General features: G+C 35.3%; 1 pseudogene; it reads left to right on the top strand.

The window, feature by feature from the left end:
* The first annotated feature begins 314 nt into the window (after positions 1 to 314).
* LOC149227037 (uncharacterized) lies at positions 315 to 6097 on the top strand (annotated as a pseudogene).
* The last annotated feature ends 419 nt before the right edge of the window (positions 6098 to 6516 follow it).

The raw sequence follows: 6516 nt of genomic DNA, 5'->3' as shown, positions 1-6516 counted from the left end.
CTCCGGAACTGATTCTTGATGAGATCGAATATGGGAGGCATTACTTCACATCTGGTTAATTTTCCATTACGAAATCGATGGAACGATTATTAACTGAATCTGTTTAACAGCATTGGGATGGAGTATGCGCAAAGAAAAGGTACCATAGTCCCACGGGCCCATATGGCAGTTGATGAAATATGAGTGGTTGCGAGCAAAACAAGGGAAGGGGGTGTTGCATTGATTAATCCAGTGGTCACCATACAGACTGGGCGCGCGCATTCGGAAAGAAGGACTCCGTAAGAAAGACTCCGTGTAACTGTCGCAGACCAGTGATGGAGATTGGATGGAAGAGCGTGAGACTGAATATCTCTGAGCGTTCGATTTGTATCTTGGATGGCTTTATTCAAAAGACATTGGCTTTAGTGTTGGTCGCTCGGAGTGGTGGGTGAAAGCAGGAAGGGGAGGCCATCTGATGCGAACCATCAGATCTCATTCATTTCTGCGGAGATCTTCTTCTGCGTATTCCTCTTCTCTGTGGTTGTTCCCTTTCTATCATTTCATCCTTTAAAATCTACGATGGCGAGCTTAATACCTGGAGAATCATCTGACGGGTAAGCCAGTTCTCTCCTGTGTGGTTTTCCTTTTTCTAAAATTACATCATTTGGGATCTACAATGGCGAGCTTAGTACCTAGAGAATCATCCGAAGGGTAAGTGAGTCCTCCTCTCTCATGGTTTCCTGACATTGTATAATCTCAGCGAACTTCTTCTCACGGTCATGAACTCTGGCTGAGATTAACAAAGCTTGTCATTATTAATTTCAGATGGGTTGTTAGACAATGTGAAGTGTTCCAAACCTTAGTGACTGATTATAAGCCATTGCTTTCTGCGGAAACGATGAAACTCTGGCCTCAGTGTCTTTGCACACAACATGCACCGTATTACGATTTTTTGTGTTCCATATTTTCTGTGAATGCAGTGACCATTCTTAAACACCGTGAAAGAACCCCTCTCTGGGCGCCTCGTCTCTTGATGAGATAATCTAATCGCCAGTGTTACTGCAGGTTGATTGGACTTCACTATTGTGTGAAGGGTTAGCTAATGGCGTGCTTTTGGGTTTATAGTTATTCATTCTTGTAGCTTCTTTTGGTAAGAGAATACGTACTTCAAGTATGTGTTCTTTGTATGTTAGCAAGAATATGATAAAATCTTGGAAAATAACTGTGGAAAGAAATGCATGTGCAAGGGCGCGGAGCAGTAGTTTACTTGGTATGCAAACATAACTAATGTGTTATATGTTTTAGAAGAAAACATGGACTTGTAGAACTAATGAATAGAACTTTAGTTGTGTTATATGTTTTAGAAGAAAACATGGACTTGTAAAACTAATGAATAGAACTTTTAGAGAGAGATATGTGTGAAAAGTAGAACAAGAATTTACTCGAACAGATGCACGAGTAGCAGTAAGTGATGCTTGCTCATGCAGATGAGTAGATGATAAAGATCATTTTTAGAGGTTGTTTAATGGATTATTGATAATGTAACTAATCTTGTTGCCAAGATTGTGTCAACAGCATTGACAGGAAAAGATGGCGGTTGGTGCCAAAGGAAAGTAATGTTTAACAATGGCAGGAAAAGGATTATTCGTCCATGCAGATGAGATCAAGCTGCAGTAATGTCCATTGCTAGAGCAATTATGCCACAAGGAATGTTGCATGTGGCGGTATGTAAATAAAAGATTACATGGAAATTATATTAGCTTTTAGCTAGTTATGTGACAACTTAATGATAATTCATTGTAAAGATTTTAATACAATGGTTAAGGGATGGAATCCCTTATAAGCCATTGAGTGAGGGGTGAAAACCCTCACGAGCGTTTAATAAAAAGATTAAATGTTTGCTGGTTTTCACCCTACAGGGTTTCCAGGGTATATCCGTGTTCAAATGGTGTAAATGATGTGATTGCCTTATGTGTCCGTTGATAATGATGGGTCCTTAATGATGATGGTTCTTTATTTGATGTGACAACCATAATGTCTTAGTACATGATTATCTAACATGGTTAAGGATATCAAGAAATGGATGCATGGATTCATGAGACAGTTTATGTTATTACAGTGATGGTAAAGGTTATGCAATGGTTATGAAACTTACTGTCTTTGATGGCAATTTACTTGATGTAATAATTAATAGTATATCTACGGTTAATGATGATTTGTGGAGTTGTGAATTGACTAATTACTTGTGGTAATTGCATAAAAACTTCTAACTCCCTATTTTTACATGCGAGGTTACCGGGGTATGTGACATGCATCCACACATTTAAGCAACCATTTCTCTTTTTTAGCATTGTGGCACTAGACTAAGAGGTGGGACCCTATATATTGTACATAATAGCCATTTTTTTAAAGGTCGTGAACATGCATTAAGAGGTGTGATAGTGTATACATTACACAAAATAACCATTTTCTCTTTTGAAGGTTGTGGAGTTGGACTAAGAGGTGGGACACTATATACATGGTAGTGTCAAGCCCTAGTTTTTTCCATCAATGAATCCACAAGTATTTCCAAGATATCATGTAAGTTAAGAACACACATATCACAAATTAATAGACTCAAGCACCCATTTTCTCTTAATACTGATTCCAAAGATCCTTGTTTCTCTTAGTGAAAATATCATATCGATTCCATGTATATGAGTTTATAGAGTTTCTAACATGGATTTGAGATTGACCTTGGGAATTGGAAAAATTTAATTTTTTTCAACGTGAAAATAATTTTAATGCTCAGAGACAAGGAAGGAACTAGACTACTTTTTTTATTCTTATGACTATTGGATTCTGTCTCTTGAAAGTTGAAATTGATTTCTAAAACTAGTTTTGATCTCACAAATTTTCATTAAATTCTTGGGAATATTAAGGAGGAAATTTATAAATTTTGTTTAGTACACTCAGAGCTCAAAATTTTGGTGACACTCATACTGGAATATCACCAACATAATTCTACTGCATATCGCCATATTTCATTTCATTAAAAATTGGGTTCACAGTCTTCTCCATACTTTTACTACATGTTATCATCTGGTATGTTCTTGAAACATATGGCCTCAAAGTAATTATTTCCCTATCTATTAATGGGTAGTGAATTTAGGTCTTCTGGTATAGACTTGGGGGACACATCTTTTAGTAAACTTTAGAAATATTGATTGGGGTAGTTACTTGTCTTCTCAGTGTACCTAATTGGCATGTTTGGAAAATAGTGACATCAACATAAACCTTTTGGTAATAGTTATTTTGTATGCAACGATCCCGATATATACTCTTTTTCACTCCTAGTAGAGTAGTGTATAGATTTTAGTCAACATATGCCGCATTACAAATGTAACAAACCTACCCCACATAAACTTCAAACGATAGCATTTTGGTTTGCTAACATTATATCTGTAACCTCAATAAGAAATGGACTGTGAGTATTTTTCTTTTCTTAAATTTGAATAGTTTCCCACAAGAAACAATGTAAAATGCAAAAAACAAAATGTGCCGAGACTCTAAAAAACCAAACCTCAATAATAAATGGAGACTTGTGAGTTTTTTTATTTTCTTAAAGTTGAATAGTTTCCCACAGGAAACGGATGTAAAATGCAAAAAAAAAAATGTGTCGAGACTCTAAAAAACCAAAGAAGACATAGGAACCTACTTAGTATTCAATAGAGAAGAAATAACTATGTCCATTTCACCCTTAGTGGGATCACTCATGCACAAGGGCTCAAACTGCACCAGCAGATGATTAGACTCATCAAGCCAAGTTTTGTAAAGTTGCAAGTATATGTGTGATAGAGTGTTATTAGGGCTGTCACATGAGAATTCATTAATTATACCTACAAATATTATTAAGGGGATTTCCATGTCACACCCACTATAATACCAAGTGAATGTGTTCAACACAACTCTCTAATATTTAATGCAGATTAACTATTTTCAAAGCACTAATATGGAATTACAAAATATGCCACATTAGCATATGAACAAGTATTACTAATGTTACTACTAGTAATGAGAGTTACAGAAGATGGTTTCACATCAATCTATGGACTTGCAACCCAAAGTCATCTAAGCTAAGGTTCTAACTAGGAAGCATTGCTTGGTTGTAATAAATCAGGTTTACAATCCTTACCATCTGAAATTATTGTATTGTCATATGTTAATTTTTAGGTCAATTGTAATTATTTAGTTCTTTCTTATGTTGGGGAAAATATTTAATGATTTTACTGCGCATTGAGATGGTAATTAATGTGCCACTAGATTGTAGGATCTCTCTCAATAAGAGAACAAATAGGTTTGTCATCCACTTGAACATTTCTTGTTTAATTCATCTTTGACATCATATTAGAAATAAGAAATGTCACTGCCATTTCCATTTGCGAAATTCATGGCTGACTGGTTGGATTGTGAAGCTTGTTTATGTTCATTAAAGACCAATAATTCTCTGTGTTTTGGAAGCCTTCCCTCACTGGTAGACTAGAACAATGCATCAAAGTGAGTCGGCCCATAGCTCTTGAAAACACTGAAACAACAGAGGGAGGGCCAATGGTAGACCATAACAATGCTTTGAAACAAATGAGCGTGCTATTTTTGAAAATAATTGAAATAGAGGGAGGATGATGGAGGTGATAATAAAGTGTGCATCTACTAAACATACTTCACTTATATCAATCTTTGAGTTGAGACTTGAGAGGTTTTCTGGTTGGCATCGTCTGGATGAGCTACACATAGAAACAATAACAAATTTGGAAGAGTAGATTTTGTTCACCAAAACATGTAATGATTTGGATAAGTAGTCGATCATAAAAGGACTAACTCATAAATCCTTAAAACCAGGCCTTTTAAAATGACCATATCAAATCATCAAAATTTAATAGGCATGAATGAAATAAAGAACATTCTATTGTATATTTGAATTCATCCAATTATAATATTCTATGGTTTCTCTCAGGATGAAAGAAGTCACAGATCATTCTCAACAAATGTCTCTATCAGTTTTTTGTTCAAAAGGTAAATTAATTATGGATGAATGGAGTGAGTGGGGTATAGGAATTAGCCAAATTAGCTTTTAATTTATTTCAGATACCTTTTTAGTGGTCATTTTGGTTCTCTCTAGGACTGGAACTGGAAGATCAAAGTGTTTTTTTTGTTTGTGGTGTGTGTGAAAAGGGTATAAGGTTGGGGTTTTAGGTTTTGAGGCCTTGTACTGCAAGTTCTAGAAGATTGGGCACTATATAGATCTTTGAGATAATTTATATTACTACAAAACTAAATATTTTGCGGTGTATAGAGAGCTTAATTTTTGCATCTAGAATTCAGGGATTGAGATGAGTGCACTGCAATATTGTGTGGTAGGCTCATAAGGTGAAGGAAAAAGAAAGACTCGTCTAATGAGGGATTCTGGCATCTGTTATCTCAAGATACAACAAGAAGTCCCCACTCTCTGATTTAAGTAAGCCTCTCAGCAGGCCAATCGACGTAGTTTATGGAGATGCAGATCAGTGCAAGGATTTCATTCAATCTAAGAAAAGTAGAAGCAGAAGAAGCCTATATAGGTCTAGTAGAGAATATTGGAATGAGAAGGCTTGGGAAAGGAAAAGAGATCAATCTCTATCACATAAATTGTCTTGCAATTATAATTCTTTCAGTTATTTCTAGTCCTCTAAGATAACTTCTGACTCAACCAGCAAAGAGGCCAAGGCTAATTCTCCTTATTAAACTTTAAGACATACTTCTAGTACTACCCAAGTTAGGAAGCTTTCAAAGATGGACTTAGGTGACTTGAATGGGTATCTATATCTAGGATTTAGTTACAATTATGAAGAAATTTCTAAGAACTCAATATCTTGCTAACCTTGGAGTTATGTTAGCAATCGGCCAATAATTTCAATATGACCATCATAAGAAATCATGTCTTGTGTCTACTCTTGATAACAGGGATTCTATAAACAATGAGGGCTTTGGACAATCTCCTATTACCAATTGGAAAATCTCTAGCCGAGGAGACCATCCCCAACAAGTTAAGGAACGATTGAAATTTTGGACTCAAGTTGTCGCCTATATTGTTCATCTCTAAAGATGATACTCAAAAAATGAAAGAAAAATCTATATCTAAGGCTTAATATGTGAGATCTTATGTCATATTTTGTTGGAGAGTGATGAAGTATGGAGAATTCTTTTTCATAGATATATCTATGGTGTTGCTAGAAAACTATATGACCTTTACATTTGCAATGCTTTATTCTTATTCCTGTATGGGGAATCCTCTCTTACTCCCACCCTCTGTTACAATATCAATTGACTTGTAAATGTGTTCCTATAATTTTCGTGGACAAAAATTTTAACACTTCAAATAAATCAAATATTTAGTGATCTGATGATTATTCCCAAGAAAGTTAATTGTTTTGAATCTTGCACATTATTCCAACTCAGCGATAATGATAGAATAGCTAATTTTTTTCCTATTTAAGAAATTCCTACAATTCATATTTCAAT

This window comes from Pinus tabuliformis, chromosome J (genome assembly GCF_031772625.1).
Source record: "Pinus tabuliformis cultivar Carrire ecotype Pingquan chromosome J, CPIR1, whole genome shotgun sequence".
Classification (NCBI taxonomy): Eukaryota; Viridiplantae; Streptophyta; class Pinopsida; order Pinales; family Pinaceae; genus Pinus; species Pinus tabuliformis.
This window is presented reverse-complemented; position numbering and strand designations above follow the sequence as displayed.